At 42.0% G+C, this 23752-nt stretch overlaps 1 protein-coding gene across 33 annotated transcripts in view; it reads left to right on the top strand.

Moving 5' to 3' along the window:
• FGGY (FGGY carbohydrate kinase domain containing) overlaps window positions 1-23752 on the top strand; it is a 309627-nt gene that overhangs the window by 99352 nt on the left and 186523 nt on the right. For 2 of the 33 annotated variants that reach the window (XM_065072035.1, XM_065072056.1), the window contains exon 3: window positions 6071-6104. The exons of 30 other annotated variants lie outside the window; for them this stretch is intronic. The gene's annotated coding sequence lies outside the window, so the exon portion shown is untranslated. Of the gene's footprint in view, window positions 1-6070; window positions 6105-6280; window positions 6424-23752 lie in introns of all 33 variants that reach the window. One more of the 33 variants, XM_065072036.1, reaches the window with a different exon arrangement.

Genomic DNA, 23752 nt, shown 5'->3' with positions numbered 1-23752 from the left:
ATTTAAAAAGTCCAGAGAGGAAATATCACACATTTGTAAAATGCCTCACTTGCACTAGTTTCTATTTATTTATGTATTTACATGTTTATTTACTGCAAAGGTAGTGTAGATGTGCAAGCTGTTTTGTTTAGATAAAATCAAAACATGTCCATTTCTGAAAGCGCGAGAGTTAAATCAGATAGATTCTCATCAATAAGTTTAGACAGATTTACCATCTTTCAAACACAACTCGTTTAGGAGGGAGAAGGTTAAAGTGGAAAATACCTGCTCTTCCTTGTGCAGTGAAACTGGAAGCAAGCCAGGCTGCTGCCCAAGCTGGTCTTGGTGTGAAGTGCCTCCTGTCACTGGGGCAGAGGGAGCTCTGACCAAGCTGTCCACACTCTTTGGATACTGAGGAGCTTTCCACATCTCTGACTGCCCCTATTTCTTGATTTCTCTCCTTTCTGAGAAGGTCCAGGATGCTTCTTGAATATATTCTCTATGTTTTGAGATAACTGGTGAAAAGGAAACTTATTGATTTTTTTTTTTTCTGTTAGTTGTTGGGGAGGTCTTTTTTTCCTTCCAGAATTCACATGACTCTCAGAAGTTGAGGAGCAGATAGGTAAGCACTGAAAACAACCGCAGAAGAGCGAGCCATCTGGTGTGTGGAGGAGGGCAGACTCCTACAGCTCTGATCTCAGCACTAATGTGCAGCATCTGCACGGGGCTGGGGATGGTGGTAACGGGGATGTGTGGCACAATGAGCCACATGAGGAGCTGGCACCAAAACCCCTTGGCTGATGGAGTGCCTGATGCCCAGGCAGATCTCCAGAGCAGCCTGAGAAGCAGAAACAGCCCCAGGGCAGTGCGAAGAGGCCTGGGGACACACATCTCTGTTGCAGGTTCTTTACTGGTGTGTAACATTCATGGGCAGTGCAGCTCTGCACTCACGCCATGTTTTACATGTTATTGTGTTTGTTCCCTGTAAAAAAGCGCTGTAACAAAAAAATCAGAAGTGGTTGCTCAGCCCAACTGAGTTTCAGCTTTCTCCGTCAGCCATCCTGACAGGCACAGTGTTCTCCAATGAGCTGAGGGGAGGACAGAAATTCCTCATGACCACCCTAGTGGGAGCTTCTTCAGGCTGTGCCAATGCCAGGGAAAATGGGTTTCTGGTGTTTGGTTTCCTGAAAACCAGATGTCTTGTAGATAAACCGGCCCCAGAGCTGTTGGGCTGTGCTCTGCTTTGCTGTGCAGCAGCACAGCCAACCCTGAGATGAACCTGTGAACTCGTCTCACACATCCCTTGGTCAAAACCAATGGAGCTTCTGAAAAATACTGCTGCTTTTGCTATCTGTTCTGGGGTTGTGTTCAGCCCTCGTGTTACAGCTACTTTGAGAGAGACCTTGTCTTGATGGGGGAGAAACTGATGATTTCTGAGCTTGGGATAAGATGAATTACCATAGAGTCAGCAATAAAACCATGAGTGCACATCAAGCTGTTAGGCAGTGACACCCTACTCTGTATAAAGTCTTCTACCTGATGTTTTACTTCCCTCCCCTTCTTAGTGAGACTAATTATATTATCTAAGGATACTCCTAAAAGCTTAAGTAGTTCTTGTTTACTGCAAGCTTCAAAGACATAAATGGCTATAGAGTTGCGAAGTATTATTATCTGCCACTTTGGAAAGATGCTCCATGTTTCTGGGATATTTAAAGTGAAGTAGAAAGTTAGGCTGTTTATTCTGCAATTCTGGAAAAACAAGTCTCTATAGAAACTGCCACTTCAGAGGTATTTACATTTCTCCACTATGAAGCATCTTCAGAAATAGCATTCCCAGAAATAGCAAGTAGAAGTTGTTACATTTGGTGTAATAGGATAATATTTACTAAAGAGTGTGTATGTTCTAAGTATTATTATGGAGTTGCTGTATGAACCGTGGATCCACTGAATATGTTGTAAGAGACTCAAATCTCCCCATAGGAAAGATAAGATAGTGACATGTAAAAGTAGTGTGTAAAAACTGCTTTGTGCCCTCCCTGGTGATAGGTCTGCACTTGAAAGAGAAAATTGAATATAATGTCTTTGGCAGAGCTGGTTATTTAAAAGTTAATTTCTGAGTAAGGTAACAAGAAAAACACCAACATTTTTAGCTTCAGATGGGGGCCTGCCTGTATATGCATGGGCTCGCAGTTAGAATTTAAATATTTGTTACTCCTACTTAGCTTTGCAGTTTCCTTCATTTAGCTCTCCAGTTGTAATGCACCACATTAGTGTATTGCTTTATAGTTATCTATTAGTGAAAAAATATAATTAGGGTAAAGAATGTATGAATTTGCTGTATTTGCAATGGTGGTGAGGGAAGGAGATTTGGAAGGGCTGCTGGGCAGCGTATTGTGAATATGTATCCCTTCCTCAATCCTGTGTTCATCTTTTTCAAGGAATAGATTGAACATCACAGGAGCTTTAGTTCTTTATTTCTTGTGTGGCAGCCCACCGTGATGAATGAGATTACAACACACAGAAAAAACACCAACTGCCAATGTCTGCAAGCTCCAGCTGAAGCTTATAGACAACTTGGGTTCTTACAGTTGCATATAGTGGAAACTCTTCCTAGGGAAGAAACTCTGGATGTGGTATCATGTCCTTATTCATCACACTCTCGCTCATGCAGATCACAGTGACTGGAATATTAAAGAGGAAAATTTGGTACTGGATTAGGGGAAGGGGCCACCCTATCCATGTCCTCCTTTGAGGGGACCAGTCATCATAGATACTTGGGGAAAAGAAGGTAAGAAACCGTGAATGAGGCTTTCCTTCCTGGGATACCCTCCCAGTGTCTTGCACTCAGCCCTTTTCAGGACTTGCTGAGCTGGAAGTTGCATCCAGCCTGCTGCATTTAGTAACCACGTAGGCTTAGGTGGGTACAATCTTACAATAAAGATGAGACAAAGGAATCACAGTCCAGCTGGAAATGGGACGGTACCGAGTACTAAGCACATTCTGGCTGCCTCAGGAAAGCAGATTCCCTTGGACGTTTTTCTTTGAAAACACATCTGAAAGCTTCAGATGCCTGAACATCACTGATATCTTCTTTGTCAGCCAAATACTTTGAAAAATGTTAACCAAAGTCTTTAATAAGTCCAGTAGCAGTGGAAGTCTATGCTCCAGATGCAAATTACTTACTCCATTGATAAATAATGGCTGAAATTGTTCTTGGTACCAAAACATTTTATGAAGGCTGCTGCGGGTTCAAAAGTAAAAAACCCCTATGCACCAATATCATCTTTTCAAGGTAGTAGTTTAAGTCAATTAACTGACAAATACAACTCCCAAATAACAGCCAATAAAAAAAGAAAGGACCAGCCTGCTTCTTCCTAAATGGGGTTAGTTCTCTGACAAATGACTGAATTATAGTTTTGAATACCAATGAATGCAGAATATTCATGCTGTCTTGACCCATTTACTGGATCATGGTGTCTCTCCCATGCCTTTGTTTTGTGTTGTTTTTCTTGCCCAAGACTTCTTGGAAGCCTTGAATGCAAGACATAATAACACAGATCCTGCCCTGCTAGCCAATTGTGCAGTCTTTTGTTTCAAGCACACAGCACGCACCCAGACTTGCTCATAAAATATCCATAGCAAAATCATGTGATGCCTGTCTGTCTTATACATTTTTAAGAGCTCTGCCCTAAATCCATTAGAAGACTGTGAGGCATGAATAGAAGAATAATCCATCCTACCATATGGGCAAGAAAGGACTTGGGACCAAGTACATACATACAAAACGAACCATGTGAATTTGCTGACTTACAGAGTTCTCCTATGAGAAGTCCTTGCAGTCCAGTTCCTTTGTTTAAATTCCTGAAATGTATTTTGCATTATAGAACTGATGAACTTGGTACAAACTGTGCAAGAGTCAGAAGATGGTGAGAACCGTGTTTACTGATAGAAGGTGCTTTCTGATTTGAGGACAATCAAGTTGAGGAAAAGGTGTCGTAATGCTAAAAGTAATTGCTTCTGAACTATGAGGGGGTTGTTCTTTTGTTCTTGCTCCAGAAGTGAACCTTGAAAATTCAATTCTATACATTGAAAAAAAATGGCCTTCACTATGTTGCCCTTAAGAGAGAAGGAGGAAACCTAATGACATCCCACATAACCTGCTGGGTGTTCAAAGGAGAAAGGAATTAGCCACGCAGATTGAAAGTGAATTGGTTGTGTACATCCCTAAGGCTCTTTTTAAGACTGTGTCCTGCACCTCTTGCCAGGAGTCCTCTCATCTGATTAGTTCTGTAGAACTGCAGTGTCTTTAATTTGGAAAATTTACACTCCACCTAAGTCTAGGCGCCAGATCCTTCCTTTTGCTGTTCAATGTCTTGCATCTTGGAATCACTCACAGGTGCCCTCAGAGGTATATTTCGCTTTTTAGCCATGTCCAGGATCATTTGTAGTGTTTCAGATGGATAAATGGGGCCCATAAGCAGCTGGTTTTGCTCCCAGGGGAGCTGGGAGGGCACTGGGAGGGGATGGACATGGCGTTATCAGGAGCAGGGAGCTGTGCTCCTGCTCCTTGGTCCTGCCGAGCAACACAGGGCCACTTGCACTTTCCATGGCCCTTCCTCCTTAGACAATGCGTGCCTCTGTCTTTAGGCAAGTTGCAGAAATAAATTACATTGTATTTGTTGTAAAAACTTTCAGTGGTAAGGCTAAATGCAGATTTCCATCATTCAGCAGCTGTGTGCTCTGACCAAACACAGCCCCACTCAACCTTTACAAGTGGGTTCCTTGATGGGTCCCAAGAAAGCAGCACAGTGTTATCTGAGCGGAGAGTTGGAGAGAAAAAAGAGGCTCTGGCATTTAGGAACTAATTTCTGTAGAATCTCCTTCCATGTGCTTGGGTCTCTTGAATTTGAGGTGATGTACACAAGTCCTCCAGTGCTTTTGCACCCTTGGACCCAAAAGCCATGTGCTCTGTTGAATGAAGAAAATAGAAAAGCTTTATAATGCAGTCAAGAGCCTTGACTCTGTGAACTGTGGAACTGCATGACTTTCCCATTATGAATTCATCTTAGTTCAGAAATGGCTTACATATTGACCTTGCTTGTTGTTGGTGTCTCTCTTCCGAGCTTGCTGGAATTCCTGAGTGAATCAGTGTTTTCTATTTAGAAACAGATTAGAGGACAAAACAGCCTTCATGTACTCTAGGACTTCACTCTGAAGAAAATCCCTTTGACAGAATCTTCAGTAACTAACTTCTCACACAATTTTAAAAGCAAAGTTTACTGTAAATATTCATTTGGGATTTTTCTGTCTTGGTCATATGCTTTTTAAAATGGCTTTTTACTAGAATTGCCTTTGCAGCCTCTGATTATCTTTTCTACTTTCAGTTTCCCTTCTCTACTGCCCTGGTTGTAAGTAGGCTGTGGTTTTCTCAAAATGTAGCTGTGATGTTTACTGTGTTTTCTTATACAAGACCTGTGTTTAACAAAAACAAACAAACAAGAAACAAAAAAACTTAAACAAAAAACAAATAACCAACCAACCAAACCTAATTATTCTCCCTATGCATTTAATTTACTATTATTAAGACAAGCTTAACAGAGACAGTGTAATTGCTTCACCAAGAGAATGTGTTCACAACATACCATACTTATGCATATTTTGAGATTTTAGTAATATTCTTATTGCTACAGGGTCCCATTGTGTAGGATGTCTGCATGCACAGATCAGTTTGAACACATGGTATGCAAATACTTGACCACAACTGCAGGTGATGACGTCTTCACAATCACAGTCTGCCTCTTTTGTTTGTTTGTTTATTTTACAAACAGCAACCTCAGTCTTGTGTTTATGTTCTTGGATCCCAGGTCATGTCAGGAAGTTTATGTATCAGATGGGAGCCCACCCTCCTGCTTTGACTGGTGGTGAGGAATTACAATTAACAAAGTACCATGACTTTCTGCACTCTTTTCAGAAGACAAATGTTATTACTTTAATACGTCATTCTCTGCGTTTCTATTTTGATGTCTACTCTGATTTTGATTTCATTTTCAAATGGTAAGTGTGATTCTCTTCTCTTCTCTTTACATTTTAGAATACTTCATGTTGCTTCAAGAACTTCTTGTTCGGTAGGTGACCTCAGCTGCTCTTATCCTCAGCTTGTACTAAAATCAGCAGTACCAAATTTGTTTGCATTTCATCTGGGACTATTAAATGTGCTTAGAGAAGTTAGATTCCCAAACCAAGAGCATGGGATGTCTTCATTGCTTTTTTCTTCTGTGAGCTGACTTCAGTTTCTGCCCAGTGTGCCACAGTGCTCAGAGCTCTCTGGAGCTGTGCGTTCATCTCTGGAGGCTTGAAGATCAACTGGCCTTTCGTACTGCTGCTGCCATCCCAAGAGATGTGAGCTCACTGGTGTTCGCTGGACCACTCAGTCGTGGCAAGGAGGTAGACTTTGACACTTTGCATGAGATTGGTTTGTTTGACCATGTTTAGCCATCTAAAAACTATCTAGTCCGAGGCAGATGTCTGGTCTCCATCTTCAGAGAGTGCTTCTCCCATCCCTCTTGGAGACCTTTCCTTGTGGTGATGTGAGTTGTCACCTCAACATGTGTGTTTGACTACAGGGAAAGCCTCAGCTGGTCTCTGGCACCTCATTGTCAGACTGGTACAGGTAGGTGAGAGAAAGCCTCCCTTTTATTTAGAGGAAAAAAGAATGATCTTGCGTGCCAGATGTGTACATCCAATGGTGGGAACAGCAACATCCAGAGCTGCCTCCTCCTTTTGGTGGTGAATGTGGCATTTCTGGACATTCCAGTGCAGGTATGAATCAAAGGGCAGGTTCTGCCCCTCTTCCTCAAACAGAGCGATCCTCTGTTCCCTGGGAAGTGCTACCCTGGCAGGTTCCTGTTCTCCATGAGTAAGCAAAGGCCAGGCAGATGTAAGTGTGGAGAACTGTGTCCCCGTGTGCTATGCTCTGGCATTTTGGTGCAAACCCTTTTGCCTTCATTTTGCTTGCAAATCTGCGCTTGCCATGTGGAGCCTGGCAGCTGCCTGAAACCAACCATTTCCTTCAGATCTCATTTGCTTCTAACAATCTTGAACTTGTTGACCTATGTGCCTATTAATTATTGATATAATGTTGCATTATTTAGGCTTGTTTCAGCAGATGGATACATTATTACCAGACAGACATTTGCCAGACAGGCTGATAGATAACATCCTAAAAAAAGTCTCAAGTTCCATTTGTACAATAAAGGACTGTAATTTCATTACTCTTCTCTCCCCATCCGCCCCACACCCCCCTGCCCCCGCATCTTTCTGCCAAATTAGTGCTATGATACCTTGAAACCTTAATAGAAATCTAAGTATAATAATAACTTGGACAATAGGCTTAATCTTGATGTTTTTGGAGCTGTGGTCCTCATGTTGGTCAGTCCTCAAAAATACAGAGGAAGTCTCTTAACCAATGTGCTGAAGCTGTTTTTCTTAAGATACAAGAAATTGGTTTGTTTTTTTTTCAAACCCTTGCCATGGAAAGGAGAACTAATTTCTTCCTGGTTGCTACAAGCTGTATTGCAACACTCCAGAGACTCAGGCATAGCTTGATGTGCATCTCCCAGGGAAACCTGCCTTGGACTTTTTCCAAGCCTCGCTGCAGTCATTTTGTCTACAGATCCAAGAAAAAGGCGTATCAAAATGAATTAGCTGTAATTTAAAACACGCACGCTGAGCATTTCTGAACCTTTGGAACTGCAGTGTAGCTTCAGCTGAAGCAAGAATGAAGGAACACAGTTCTTTGTGTCAGTCCCATCAAAATGACGAGTGCAGTGTGCAGTCACGGCTGATGAGAAGTGGTGAATACGTGATAAGCTCGTTGACGTCTGCGTGCTGCCCTCCCTCTTTCCTCTTTCTCTGCTCGTCACGCTTTGCTCTGTTGCAACCAGGTTCTCCTCTGATGTCAAAATCACTGTACATACAAAAGCAGAAGAGGCAAAAATAGAGGAAGGAAAGCAGACAGAGGAGGAGGAGGACAAGAAATGCAGTTTTGAGTGTTAAAAATCTGATGGCTTGTTTGTTTTTGAGGGACTTCCTCAGGAGAAACGGTCAGTTCTGGGGAAACAATTTCAGAAAGACTCAGCTCTTGTTTTCAGAAGTGTTCTAACACCAACTTCCTAATGTCATGTGGGTACTTACTGCTGCAGTTAGACACACTGGGGGTTTCAGAGCTGTGTAGCCTCCTGCCACCTTGGGTGCCCATGGTGATTTTTTTCATCATTTCTGATTCCCTTCTGTCTCACTTATGATTCACTGCCCGGGGAAGCTCGCTTAGTTCAACCCCACCTTGACTTGTGTAACTGGCCCTATCACTCAGGGCCATCTCTCTTCTAGACTCTCCTCGCTATGCAGCCACACCAGCATTTTCCCTGGTTTTCATGAATGCCAGCCACATACGCTACGCTTCTGCAAAACCAGAACCTCATCCTCAAAGCCCGTTTTAATCCTTTCATTTCCCCCGGTTCAAGCACATCCTTTCCCAGAAGTACAGCCTTTTTCAGCAGGAGGGGGCCTGTTCAAAAGAGATCCTTTAGGTTTGTCGAAAAATGTTAGCAGACCTGGACAAAACAATAAATGAGGAAACCTGCACATGTTTCCCCACTGCTCTGCGCTGTATTGTGGGTCTTGGTCAGCATCTTTGAGATGCCCAGTTTTCCCTGAGCTCATGGCTTCTCCCCCAGTTTACAGAGTCTGTCTTGCTGACATTTTGTTGTTCTTTTTCCAGACTAACCCGTGAGGGATCATGATCTCTCATCTCCTTTGTCACGTATCTCCCTTGTCCAGTCTGGCCATCAGTGCTATCAGGCAATCCCAGCCTTCCACTAGACAATCAGTTCCCACCTCTTCAAAGTCTCCACTTGAAAAATGGTTTTCCTGAATGGTAAACATCCCTTTTTTCCCCCCAGTAGTCCTCCATTTGAATAGCTGAGCCTCAGAGTTTAGCAGCCCTCCCTTCTAGTCCTGGATAAGATGGAAGAATTTATCCTGATGCACGGTGTGGGTTTTATCTCCATGTAGGGACAGGGAAGTAACTGACTCCCACACTCACATTGAACTTCAAGTCTGACATGAGTAAATGTATAAAATGCAAGCACCTAACACTGAATTCACAAAATCTCTGTAGACTTTCTATATTATTTCAGGCTAGTTTACTGAAATTAAATTACATAAAAGTCATACATACCAGCACATTATTATGTAAAACTCCCCAAAACAAGTGCTGTGATTTTTACTGTGTTGAACAAATAAAACATTAAGTATAATTTTTGTTCAGGGCCATGTGTTAGCTTTTAAAAACAAAGAGGAAATAAATGAACCAAATCATACAAAACATATGTCTGCAGAAAAATGATAAAACATACCGTATCTGGACATTTTGTAAGTGTGGTTTTAATTCTTGCTGCTGTTGTGACTAGAGGCTTTTGCTGTGCAAAAAGGCTATGCTGTGTTCCTATTACAGTACAGGATGATTTTTATTCAGACTGCGTCAGGAATAACGTAATCCTCTTGCAATAATGTGGTGGGTCCCAAGTCCTTCAGCTGAGACACCTTCCTGGGGAATGCTGGAAAGTTGCAGAATGACACCGTTCAGTCCTGCTGACTGTGATACGGGCCTCCTATCAACTGCTGTGGATATGAAGGAAACTGGCTTCACCTTTGGTGTACAAAAGCCTAAACTTTGCGACAGAGAAGGCTAAAGAAAGGGTCAGTGTATGACCAGCTGAATTTAAGCAGTCTCACAGCAGAATTTTCACTGTGCTTTTAGAGTTGCTTTGTTTAAAAAGCCATATGAGAAGTGGTGTGGTTCTGGTCTCCCTGTCATGTGCAGATGGCATTTTGGGAAGAGAGGCTGTGGCGGTGGCTCTGACCATGCCAAGAAGACTCCCTTGCAAAAAATGGGATAGAAAGGCACTTGTGTCTCTTGGCCTGTTACAAGTCATGCCAGGATTAAGCAAAAGGCACGCTCGGAAGTATTAACAAGGTCCCTTTGGTTGCTAAAGGCCTGTCTGTTCCCCAGATTCATCATTCTCTTACCATCCGTTATCATCTGCATGAACGTGTCTTCTAGAGCTGCTTCTGCAGCCTGGGCCCTGGCTGCCATGGGCTGCACAAGTGCCTGTATCCTGCAATTCCACTGTTCTTATTCTTGTCATTCCCTGGGTAGGGCAGTTGTGGTGCATTCTGTCAGTACTCAGGGCATGGGCCAGAAGTATAACATCTTAATTATTTTTTTTCTTGTTGAGCATGATTTCATATTGTAGCTACACATGTTTAGCTGTCAGCTTGATGCGTGCAACAAAAGGAAAAACAAACCAGTAATAAACAGAGAAGTTGCACAAGCCAGTCTTTAAATAATGGCATTGGGCGGAACACGTGAAATGGGAGCTGTGGCTGCAAAGCAGAGCACTGCTTCCTATTCCTGCTATGAGAAAGATGTAAATTACAGCTGTTTAAGCTCATGCAGCCACCAATGGCAATATTGAAAGCCTGAAGATGCCTCTGGATCCCTCCTGGTCCTCCTGTTTCAGGTAGACTAAGAAGTGAAGAACAGAGCCCCAAGCCTTGTCCTCTTCCACTGAAGACTGGTTTAATTCCAGTGTACCGAGCAACAGCATTGTGAATTTGCACTGGTATTTTCTACTGTGACAGTCACTGATGCTGCACAGGGCTTCAAGGTCCCAAGTCACGAAGAACTGAGTAATCAGGCACTGACTTTTCAACAATCCTTTTAATAGCTGTGGGAAGAGATTTCTAAATATTCGAAGAAATCAAGCCTTAAAAATGGACTCATGGTATTAAAAAAAAGTGGAAACATGGCTTTTAAAGATCTTCCATCATTTCATTTTTTTAAAGGTCTTGGTTTGGATTTGAAAGGTAGTGACTCATTTTTGTAGCATTTTATTGTATCACATGAAATACTTTTTTTGGTGAAGGCAGGTTAATGTAACCAGTACATGCGTATTCATCTATTAGTACATTTGTGTTTAAATCAATGAGTAGTTTAAATGATTAATACCATTCCAGATTTCTTTAAACATCATCGGTTAACATTGAGCCACAAATATCTTCTTGAAAAAAAAAAAAGATCTTCAGATATTTGTTTTTGAGACTGTGGTGGTATATCGTATACCTGAAATACAAACACATTTAGAGTGGCAGAATGTCCTTATGGTTTTTTTGTGTTATAAATGTTTCCAAACTTGTTGTAAAACCTTGATTTTGAAGCCTTGAATTCCACAGTTCTGTCCAAATTATATAAATCAATGAAAAGAAATACTGAATTTTAGTGTTTCTTGCAGAAGTCATTGATGCAACTTCTTCTGACTTCAGTTATTTACATGTTGGTATCACAAATTCTGGAAAGAATGAGAAAAATTGGTTCTTCGGGACAGAGGCAAGAGATATCTGAAAATACCGTGTGCCAGAGTGATTCTCCTAACCCCCAGCTTAGGCTTTGCCATGCTTTTTCCTGGGGTCTTCTTTAACTTGGGCAGTGAGTTATTGTGATCAATTATTCTGATGACCCCAAGCTCTCCTCTTTCTGGAGGCCCTCGAGTGCCCTTTCTGTCGTGAGATCACACGCGGCCCCTGCAGATGGCAACACGTCAGAACGACCTTCATTCCCCAGAGCAGAAAGGGACAAAAGTACTAAACATGATGGGTGTATGAGACAGAACTGCTTTCAAACCCAAAAGATCTTGGTACCTCTATTTTAGGGTATTTTGTCTTAATAGACGCATTGGAAACTCTTGTCCCTAACATGTATTTTTGCAGAAGCGTACTACACTTAATGATACTACAGTAGTAATCTCTAGGGCTTTCTTCCTTCACAGATTAAAGTTATAACCTCATTTTGGTTGTGAATTTATCTGTATTATCACCTAGGGCAAACAGTGTTCTTCATCAAAATGCTACCAACAAATTTGTTTACTTGAATCTAGACATAAACATGACCTTTGAACTTTTTGAGGAAGAAGCTCCTTTTTCACATGTATTTTTCAACAGAAAACACAACAGCTTGGAGTCGATTTTATCCACAATTGTTTGCGTAATCATTAACATCTTTTTTTAATGAAATAGTAATGTTTTATGGGGGGTGGAGGAACAATTTTCTGGGCAGTTCTGTTCTGAACTAAACCCATCTGACATAGATATAATCAAGATTTTACAACTACTTAAATGGATCAGTGCAAGAGGGAGTCATTTACACTGCCCTGGAAGTGGGGAGTGGTGCATATGCACCATCATCAGAGATACTTGATTGAACCTCGAGAAGAATGCTATTAAGCTTTTTGCATTAATTATGCTTAAAACCATCCCTCTAGTGATACTAGGGCTAATTTTTAATTGATACACTTGAATCAATTCCTTCATGAACAGACGGTTGTTCATTATGAACTCGTTTTTACGCACGGCCACTCTCAGAAAGCAAGTGAATATTGTTCCGTCAGCAGTCAGGTACATTAGAGAAGCGATTGCTATATGTCTCTTTCTGATATGTTTTGATGGTGCTCATTTCTTCTGGCATGCTTTTAGCTGCCCATGATTCAGATGTGTCAGCTACTATAGCTGTAAGAAAACACTGATGATGGATTTATAACACCCAGGCTTCAACTTACTTACCTGAAAAATGGCTAAGTATTTGCTTTTGAAGCAAAATTGGTTTTATCCATACAAAGAACATGCTTCCTAAGTTCCCTTATCTGTATTTTAATGAAACATTTTATCCTGGTTGTAATTTATGACTGTTGTCAGATGAAGTTTTCTCAGTGAGGCATAGTTGGGGTAGGCACTGAATTTAGGGGAAGGAATCACCTTAACCTCTTTAAAACTGAAGTCGTCTTGTAAGGCACAATGGTTTGAAGCTGTCTCACTGTCTATATTAAGGAGGAGTTTCTCTAGGCAGAGTGATGCTGGAGCTCTGTCAGGGTAGTGGTTGTCCAAGGATGGAGCCAATGAAATGTACTGGCTTTCTTGTTCTTGCTGTTGTTGTTGTCATATTGGTTTTAGAGCAGCTCTCATCCGAAATCAGGTCTCAGCGTCCTAGGTGCTGAAGAGGTGTGAAGGAGAGCACAACCTCTGCACCAAAGGTTAACAATCCACACAGAGACAGGTTAGAAGAATCAAAGGATTAGTAAAAAATTGCAATAAATGCAGACAGAGCTCTCTTCCTGCTGGATGAATTCCAGCAGTGAGATCAGATATCAAGGCTCCAGCCCTGCCATCCTCATTCAAATAGAAATTGTGTGGTACTTCTGAGCAAACTATTCCAGCATAAAACCTAGTGGATTATTAAATAATGAATTGGATGTATCTAATATTTATTTTCCACCTATGTTCTTCCAGTGGAGGAGGAGCTCCCTGAGACAGTGTCAGCTCTGGGCCATTCGTGCTAGATTATTTGAAAGCTTTACTCTGTCTCCTGAGAGGAAAAAATAGTCTGCCCAACAATGATCCCACTGGATGAAGTCAGGAGATATCAGTTCACTTTTCAGCCTGACTACAGATTTTCCTGTGTCCTTTGATTAGCTATTCAACCCTGTTCTTTCTCAATCTACGGTCTGCAAAATGTGAATGACAGTATTTTCCTCACTGACAAGGAACAGTCCTCTGCTCGGGTACTATCTACTAAACTCTAGGATAGATCTGGGATATAGTCATGGACTGTTTTTTCTCAAGAAAATAGGGTCTCCCATGTGCGAATTAAATGGGATATCTCTTCTATATTTTGATGGCTGGCTGGATTAGGGAGGACAAGTAAAAGGGCCTGCATTTTTAAAGGATTTCTATGCTGCGAAACAGTTTAAGTATGTTGAAGTTACATAAGATCATCCCCTATTGATGTTGGATGGAAGGAGTCAGATTATTTGGCTTTGAAGTACGTCAGAAAGTGGCTTCTTCCCCTCCCTTGTGCAGCAACTGCTGTAATATTTCTTCCATCCCACAGGGAGAATTTAGCTTCTAGTAGAGACTACCCCTGGAGCACCTTGAAGTGCATCTCTAATAGGGCCACAGGGATTTTGTAGCATATAATTCAAAACCAGAAACTCTTTCCTTATGGACAGGTTCCTCGACACACCCTGGGCTGAGGGCAGACAGCTGTGGTTTTTCCTTCAGTTTCAGGAGACTGGATTAACCTTCCTTCTGCAAGTCAATAATGGAGGTGTTTAGCTCTTGTCACCCCTGCTGCTGCAATGGGGGTGACAAAAAAAGAAGTTGCTGAGCACCAAACAGGCAGAAATCAAGAAGATCAAGATGCCCCTATGTGCTGCTTGAACCATAGATTTAGGATTTAATCTTAAAACTTATTCTGCCCTTGGCCTCCGGATTGAAGGTACCAGTTACAAGAGTGGTTTTTGTGGTGTTGACCTCTCTGGAAATATGGTGGAAGCAAAGGCCACCTGGCCATGGTCAGAGGGTGATCACCAAAAGCCTCAGAGAGGCTTTTGGTGATTACTACACTGGTCTGGATGTCCATCCATTGCTGGTGCAGCAGAAGAGTGAATAAGGAGCTATTCCCTCTGTGAGAAGACTGAATCATAGAATGTCCTCAGTTGGAAGGGACCCACGAGGATCATCGAGTCCAACTCCTGTCCCTGCACAAGACAACCCTACAGTTCACACCATGAGTCTGAGGGTGTTGTCCAGTCTCTTCTTGAACACTGTCAAGCTTGGACTGAAAGCGTTTGGGGTCCTGACACCAGGTGACAGGGCTAGCAGGGAGAGCAGAGCTGCATCCAGGTGCTCAGCAGTGTAAGATGCTGCCTTGACTTGCCCACAGAAGGAATTGAGACCCGGCAAAGGGAGCAATGAGAGACTCACAGCTGCAGAGGTGCAGAACCCTGTTCCTCAGCCCAAGGGGACAGCAGAGCCCAGAAAAGGCTGCTGCCATTTTGGAGAAGCAGAAAGAAACCAAATAAAACCTCTTCCCCCTTCATCTCCCACCCTTCTCCCCATAGACTGGGCCCTGCCAGCCTCCTCCAAGGGGGCCCCAGACACTTCTCCACTGGGCCGGGAGTTCCTACCTGCTCGCTTGTTTACAGTTCCCCAGCTCAGACCTGATGTCTGCTCTCTCCTCTCAGCTAACCAGCAGCCAGAGGCCTCGAGGCCTTTGGGTTGGTGCCATCAGACTCCTGTGAGCTCTGGCGCTGGTGTTCTTCCCCAGACAATGACTTCAGTAGCCTCCAGGCACCCCAGAACCTCCTAACAAACATCTCTCATAACTGCCTTATTAACTGATTGCTGTAGTAAGATAATAATTAACACCCTTACTTGTGTCTTAGCTCAGCCAAAAATATTCTCAAGTGGACTTAGAAATGCATAAAATGAATAAATGATTTATGTTTACTATTTTTAATGGAGCTACTTATTAGCAACGCTCGAATACAGAGCACCGTCAAAACACTCCTGATTCCGTTACAGATTTAGAAGATGGTAATGAAAAGCTGTAGGGAATAAAACAGGGAAACACTCCCTGAGCCAAATTCTGCTCTCAGTTGTATTTAAAGATCTTGCTGAGTTGAATCCTAGAGAGGATTTTGGCCAGAAAAGTATTGAAATGTAGAGAAACCTCTGTCATCTACTCATTCCGGCTCACCTGTTCAGAACCTGTACCAGCCAGAAGAATAGTACCTACCCTGTAAGTATGGACACAAAAATGCAAGTGCAGGACATTTGTATCTGCAGCAGATCAGAAGGGCCGTATTTACACACATCCTCCGCATTGCTGACTGTACGAGGCAGGAGCCGGTGGGGAACTCAGCTGATGAGAGAGGAGAGAGAAGGAAGATGTGCTGAAATTTTTGTGGCACTCCTTTACAGACAGAGCAATGCCAGTACACCAGGGCCTGGGTTCACTGAGGAGGGGGGGAGGATGTGTGAAAAAGTGAAAAAATCTGGTGGGATGATGAAAGATTTCTTATGAGGGCACTTGAAATAAATTCTGTTTTGCTTCTACTGTAGCAGTTGTGTGGGCCTCAGGACACAAGCCATAGAGTGCCAGCATCTCTGACCTTGATGAGAAGTAGGAAGGGTCATGTAGCAAATCTTGGCTAATTTATGTTGTTTCTTACAGTGATAAGAACACTAATTAGGAAGATATGGTGGTCTTTAGAGAGAGCCTTGATGGAGGAAACATGGAGCATGAATGCTTGTGACTTGCACTGTTGCTGAGTGACAGGAGATGCCACCCTACATCTATGTCCTCTACACAAAAGTGAAGGCGCTGACCTTTGTGTTAAAGGTCCAGGTGTATTTAGGAGCCTTGACATATGGGAACAGAGCGTGTCAACTCTTCACAGTGTGTGGGTTTAATTTAATTATTCAGCCACAAATATTTTTCGCTATACTGTTCCTGAAATTAAGAGATGGGAGTCCATCACAAGCTCGTGACACACGACACACACAATTCCCATATTTGCTGGACTGACAATCTAAATCACGTCATTTTATTCCAACTCAGAGAGAAATCCTAAGCTCTGCCTCCCCCTTACTTTTCAAGATCTTCTACTGATCCATACATACATATCCACCTTGTGCGTTTATCCTGAGGTATGTATTTAGTATTGGAATATTTGTTTTTGCATGCACTCTATCCTGCAAACTCTAATAGAAGACTTTTGCAAATGCCATTAAACACCTGCAAATATTTTCTTGCTGTTTTTGCTCGCACCTGTTGTGAGAATTAATAATGTTTGTCAGCTGAAGTTCCCCAAAAGCATTTAAAATGTCTGGGTAGCAGCACCATTAAAGACATCTGATTTTTTTTCTAGATGGACAGGATTTCAGCACTGTCTGAAAAATCAGGGCACTTTAAGGTGCTGGAGGTGTCAGATCATTAGTCTCTGGAGATGCTAGAGAATTCTCCAAATTACCGTTTTTACACTAACGTGTAAATAAAGCATCCTGTGGATATTATCAACATTTCTTATGCAGTCCTGTCAGTCAGTCACATACAAGCTAAAGGCTACAAAACTACACTTGTCGTGAAGAAATACAGTATTTTAAGATAGCTACCATACCAACCTCTCTGATGTGTCTTAAAATGATGTATTGCTCTCTTTTTTTTTAATTTCCAGAAATAAAAATGAGTTTGCTTCAGGGCAGAGACAGTCTAAAAGCTTGTGCTAATAAATCTATGCAAGTTTACTAATGCTTAATACATATTCTGCTTCAAGTGCTTCTTAAATGCATTATCACCTTTAAGTAAATACAGTGGAAGGCTGCCAAATGCCTGGATGCTATTCTCCATAAATGTATGCATTTATATCATTAATGCAATGAAATGTTTAAACTTTCATTGAATTTTGCTAACTGATTTGCAGTTTGAATGGTAGTAATTTTATGCATTTATCAATTACCATTTAAGTAGCTGCTATAATATTTCTGTTTAGGCAGGCAAAGCACACTCATCAAATTACTTTTCATCTAAATTAGATTTGGGCAGAAGTATTTGAGTAGTCGCAAAACACACAACAACATCCAAGGCGTAAAGAGTTCAGAGTTGCTCATTCCTGGTACGAAACAGTATTGAGCCTTGCACAAGTATTTTTTGGGGTGTCTCAGGTTCTCAGGCTGCTGGGCAAATCCTCTGTGACACACTTGTGATACAAGTGGGTCTGAATGGAACCTTGTCAAAATTATTATCAATCTATCACATGTTGCTGTTATGCTGAGAAACTATGTCTCCATTGTGTGGTATGCTGTCACAAATTCAGAAGACGACCTTTCACTGTGTGAGTTGGTATCCTACAGATGCATGGCTGTACAGGGTTCAAGGTAGCAGTGAATTAAGGCTTCTGTGTTTTGTGTCACCATGCCTGAGCTGTAGACGCCTCCTGCTCCTTCTGCTCTTCTCAGCTGCTGGCTGTCACCCCCAGCTCCTTGCTGTGTCCTCGCTGCTCTTGGTGCTGTCCAGCATGACGTACCAGGCATGGCAATAACCATGGTTTGAGGAGGGAAGGAATGGATTTGTGTAGGGCCCGCAGCTCTGTTCGGGCTCTGCTGCCATGAGGAGTGGCTGGAGAACAGGGGCTGGAGAACAAGTCGTATGAGGAGCATCTGAAGGAACTAGGGTTCTTCAGAACCCTAGTGGCTGGAGAAAAGGAGGCTGAGGGGAGACCTTCTCGTTGTCTACAACTACTTGAAAGGAAGTTGTATCGTGGAGGGTGTTGGTCTCTTCTCCCAAGTAGCAAGAGATAGAACAAGAAGAAATGGCTTCAAGTTGCGCCAGGAAAGGTTCAGATTGGATATCAGGGAAAATTTGTTCACAGAAAGGGTTGTGAAGCCCTGGAACAGGCTGCCCAGGGCAGTGGTGAAGTCACCGTCCCTGAGGGGTTTAAAAGACACATAAATGAGGTTTTTAGAGTTTAGTGCTAGAGTGAGGTTATGGCTGGAGTTGATGATCCTGAGGGTCTCTTCCAACCAAAATGATTCTCTGGTGCTCTATTCTGTGTTCTATGACAGGGAGAGCTGGTCTGTAGCTGTGTGACACAGGTGGAGGGGATGCTGCCCCATCTCCAACCCCTATCTGGCTGGAGAGAAGGAGACCATAGGCCACAGCTGTGTGCACCCACCTCTCCTAATAGCACTGGCATGTTGGGCTCTGGTCATTACCAGGAGAGAAAGGACATGAAACTGCAGTGGCATTAAGATGAGAATCCTTTGGCATAATGTTTCACCAGCTCTTTTTTTTTGTTTTGAACTGTTCTTCCTCCAGCTAGGCAGATCTGGAGCTTTCATGTGGACTAGGTATGTCAAGCTGAAGGAAGATTTACCTATAAAATGGTAGCAGGGATGAGGATCAGTAGTCTGAGCACTCTCAGCTCCGGTAGATGTCAACACACAGCAGCAGACTATGTTTGCAATTTTTTAAAATCAAGCATTACCTGTTTAGGAGCCTACCTGGAGGTAGACATTATAGCAAAGTAATTTTAAAAGAGTTGTGTATTGTCTTTTTGAATTTATGCTAATTTACTAAAAGCTTTTGGCAAAATATTAATAAATATGTTAAGAACAATCTCTAATTTATAAGTCAGCTCATCCACATTAGCAGATGATAATTCCTCTTGATTTTTTACTATAAGAAAAAAAGACTATATAATAATCCTGTATATTTTTCTGCCTGTTGTGCTCAAGTTTCAAGTTTAGAAACAAGAGTGACTAATAAGAAGGTGGTGATTGCTTCATTAGTATGCACTGAACTGAGTACACAATATAATTATATATTTCAGTTGTAGTTAGGACATTTAATTGATTTGTTTTAACTAAATTAACAGGCATCAGGAAAAAAAAATGTGGCAGATTTTGAAATGTTTTCCACACAACCAGCTGGGTTCAGCTGAACAGAAATATCTGTCTTATTTCTGGATAATGTTGTGAAGATCAAAACCCTTGCTATTGAAAAACTTTTATGAAATAATCTTGCATTTCTTCAGCTCACTCCTTTATATGACAAACATTTACCAGTTGAATTTCACAGAATTCTTATGAGATGGGTATGGATACTTCTGGGGAGAGGAAGAGTGGCTGGAGAGCAGACAGGCAGAAAGGGACCTGGGGGTACTAATTGACAGGAAGCTCAACATGAGCCAACAGTGTGCCCAGGTGCAATGGTATCCTGTCCTGTATCAAAAATAGCGTGGTCAGCAGGACAAGGAAAGTGATCCTTCCCCTGTACTCTGCATTGGTGAGGCCACACCTGGAGTATTGTGTTCAGTTCTGGGCCCCTCAGTTCAGGAAAGACATTGAAGTGCTGGAGCGGGTCCTGAGAAGAGCAACAAGACTGGTGAAGGGACTTGAACATAAGACCTATGGGGAGAGGCTGAGGGAGCTGGGGTTGTTTAGTCTGGAGAAGAGGAGGCTTAGAGGTGAGCTCATCACTCTCTATAACTACCTGAAGGGAAGTTCTAGCCAGGTGGGGATTGGTCTCTTCTCCCAGGCAGTTAGCAATAGGACAAGGGGCATGGGCTTAAACTCTGCCAGGGGAAATTTAGGCTGGATATTAGAAATTCTTTACAGAGAGAGTGGTCAGGCATTGGAATGGCTGCCCAGGGAGGTGCTGGACTCACTGTCCCTGGAGGTTTTTAAACTGCGATTGGACATGGCACTTAGTGCGATGATCTAGTAAATGGACTGGAGTTGGAACAAGGGTTGGACTTGATGATCTCTGAGGTCTCTTCCAACCCAATCGATTCTGTGATTCTGTGAGTGACAGACAAAAATGACTCAAACAGATGTTTCCCTGCATTGCCAAAAGAAATAGGCCTAAAATGCAGATTTCCTTTTATTAGACTGGTTAATTGGTAACTCTGCTACAAGTTCAGCAAATACAAGCATTATTTAGAAACCATTTTCTTCCTCCTTTTTGGTCACGTACTTCCCTCTGATTTTTTCCTGGTTTTGCAGCCTGGCTCCGTACTTCTTCTTGATTCTGGGTTGTTCTGACAAGATGACTTTTCACTTCCAGTTTTTAGCATGGAAGCAGAAATGCTGATACAGCACGAGAGATGCTCTGCACGCAGTGTGGCTGCTAGACACTTAGTGAAACCATTACAAGGCCTCTTCCGTCATTTTTTTACCAGCCTTTTGTCTTGGGAGGAAAGACAAATAATGAAAGGAAAGCTCGGAAAGTCTGTAAGTTGAAATGCATCTATGGTATTTACATCCATCTGTGTGAAAATAATTTGGCTTTTCATTTTTGTTTCTATTGATCACACACCTTTTTTAATTTTTCCTGATTTTAGCTCACCCCTTTTACAAAAATAACCAAGAGCCTCAGAATTGACCCCACACCACTTGTCCTGAGAAAAATGCTGCAAATAAGCTTGGAGACAAGACGTGCCTTGGAGGCAGCGGTGGTTTGCTGCTCATGCATATCTGTAGTAGCTGACTGTAAGGAGCAGCTCAGAAACCTCTGGTGTGAGAATGAGGTGGGGCAGCTGAAGGTGCTGTGGTTCCTACATTTATTCTGCTCTTACATTTACAAAAACAAGTAGAATTGAGCATGTAGCTAAATGCACACGGGATAGGAGAAAGAAAAACTGATGGAAAGGCAGTAGCTGGGCACCCTTCTGGTAAAACCTGTTCTGTTTTTTAGGAACAGCTCATGGTCCACTGTTTACAAACAGCAGTAACATCAATGTACAGCATGAATGACTCATATTGAAACAAAACAAAATGAAAAAAGAAAGAAAAATCCCCAATTTGCCACTGAGTTCTGACACAGGGCACTAAAAATAGGCAAATTCAGAACGAAAGTTACAGCCCAGCAAACAGCTCCCTTCTATTAATGAGTCACGGAGGGACTTGGCACTAAATGGGTTAGACACAGATTTTTCTCTGAAATGTTTTTCTTTGAAAAGGTGGTTTTGTTTGAACTATAAATTTATTCAGGAACTTGTCAGAAATAATTTAATTTCATTTAGGTATCTCGAGGCAAAGAGATCATTTGATAATGTCAATCATTTCACGTCAATATTTTCAGAATGTACGCTGCATATTTTTATTTCAAGTGATTGTTCATATTTATATATTTTTCAGTTGCTTCAAGAAATGTTTAGAATTGAGGTTGGCAATCAGGATGAGCTGGATTCATTTGATCCAAGGGAAATAATTCACCGGACACATCATGCCTTTCTATTTTTAATATGGGGAAAACCAAAATTCATTGCAACTCTGATAGCACAGATTCAAAACCTATGGAAAAATATTTGCTTTAGCAGTGGTGTATATTAGCACGAAGTCTTGAAATGTATGGTTTGTTCTAAAAACCATTTTGTGTTAAGTGTGTTTGCATTGAGAGCGTTGGCTGGATCGTTATGGTTCTGTTTAGGAATGAAAACAAGTTTTGAAATAACAGCTTTAATGAAACAGTAATTGAAGTTGTTTTTTCTGAGCTGCAGGAGAAAGCAGAGTTCCCAAACACCCTTTCAAGCACGGGACATTCTGAACTCTCCAGCCAAACCGAATGAAAGTCGTGGGGGACATGTGGAGAAAACTTGTACATGTGCTGTTGATTTGCACATGGGCTCTGAGGCTGTAATTTGCTTTTCTGTGAGCAGACAGCTCGACATTTCAAACTTGGCAAAGGGTGGCGGGAGCAAGGGTGGGTCCTGCTTGGGCAGGGCAGCAGCTGCCTCTGGGCCTGGGGTGCAGCAGGGAGATCCTTCTGGATGCGGTTACAGCTACAGCCCAATCCATAAAGCTGCTCAGCCCCAAAATGTGCGTCCTGGTTCCGCTACCCCTTGCCTATCTTCAAATAAAATCCTATTTTTCAGACATTTGGAGTACTTGTTACTATAGCACAACAACAGGATGCACAGAAGCTTAGCACCTTTGAAAATATGGCCTTATACACTATGTCATATTTCCATTTCCAACAGTAAAATGAGGAGATGGAAACTTTTGTTGTTTCTTGCCTTCTCCCTTTCCATCAGGTTGGGTTATTGGCTATCTCATGCTAGCTGTTATGAATCCAACCTCCGTTTATGTCTGTAACTCAACTATATATTTTTAATTAATATATATTATGCTTCTGCAGAAAAATACAGCAAACAGGAAAGGAATTACATATTTGGATCATCAGCACATCAGGATGATTCATAGCAAGGAAAGAATTGGTCCATTTTACTACCCTTTCTATGCCTCATTAGCCAAAATTCATAGTCTCTAAACTATTGAAAGTATTTTACATCTTTAAAAGCAGCACTGTTGTAAAGAAATTTTCTGAAGGGAAATACATGTAGGTAGTTGCTTCTTTGCACTCTAGGAAATTCAAACTTTGCATTTTGGTGCCACATGGCAATGGGAAGTAAAAAGGTCTAAAAACAGAAAGTGAAAGCACATCGGCACATTTTTCCTTCAAACTTCAAAAGCACAAATAGCAATCAGATCTCAGTTTTTCACTTCTAATGAGTATTGATTCCACAGCCAAAGAGTAAAATTAAAGAACAGTCCCATGTGCTCTTTTAAAAGTTTGAAGTTTATAGACTTTTTTATTGTAGGAAACCAAGAATCTGTTTATTATCTGTTTATTGTAAGGCAAAACCACTTTCAAATGAAATGTCTTTGAATCGGAAAAGACTGAACTTCAAATTAAATGGGAGAGTTTGAATGCACTATGGAACTCCTACTTTCTGTTAGCAGAATACAGGAGTTTCTGAAATCTGAAGAGAAACTGATAAAGGAGTAACAGCAATAGTAGTAAATTACTTTAGGTTTGGAGCAATGGATGTGTGTGGAGAGTGTTAGAGAAACCATTGAAGCAGGTGAAGTGACTTTCCTCTCCTGGAAGAAGCTACAATCTAAAGACAGAGTCCATTGGGAGTGGAGCACCATCCTTATGAAGAAAGGCTGAGGGAGCTGGGTCTCTTTAGTTTGGAGAAGAGGAGACTAAGGGGGGACCTTATTCATGTTTATAAATATATAAAGGTTGAGTGCCATGAGGATGGAGCCAGGCTCTTCTCGGTGGCAAACAATGATAGGACAAGGGGTAATGGGATCAAGCTGGAACACAAGAGGTTCCACTTAAATTTGAGAAAAAACTTCTTCTGAGTGAGGGTGACAGACACTGGAACAGGCTGCCCAGGGAGGTTGTGGAGTCTCCTTCTCTGGAGACATTCAAAACCCGCCTGGACATGTTCCTGTGTGACCTCACTTAGGTGTTCCTGCTCCAGCAGGGGGATTGGACTAGATGATCTTTTGAGGTCCCTTCCAATCC

The sequence above is a fragment of the Columba livia genome, chromosome 8 (assembly GCF_036013475.1).
Source record: "Columba livia isolate bColLiv1 breed racing homer chromosome 8, bColLiv1.pat.W.v2, whole genome shotgun sequence".
In the NCBI taxonomy this organism is placed as follows: domain Eukaryota; kingdom Metazoa; phylum Chordata; class Aves; order Columbiformes; family Columbidae; genus Columba; species Columba livia.
This window is presented reverse-complemented; position numbering and strand designations above follow the sequence as displayed.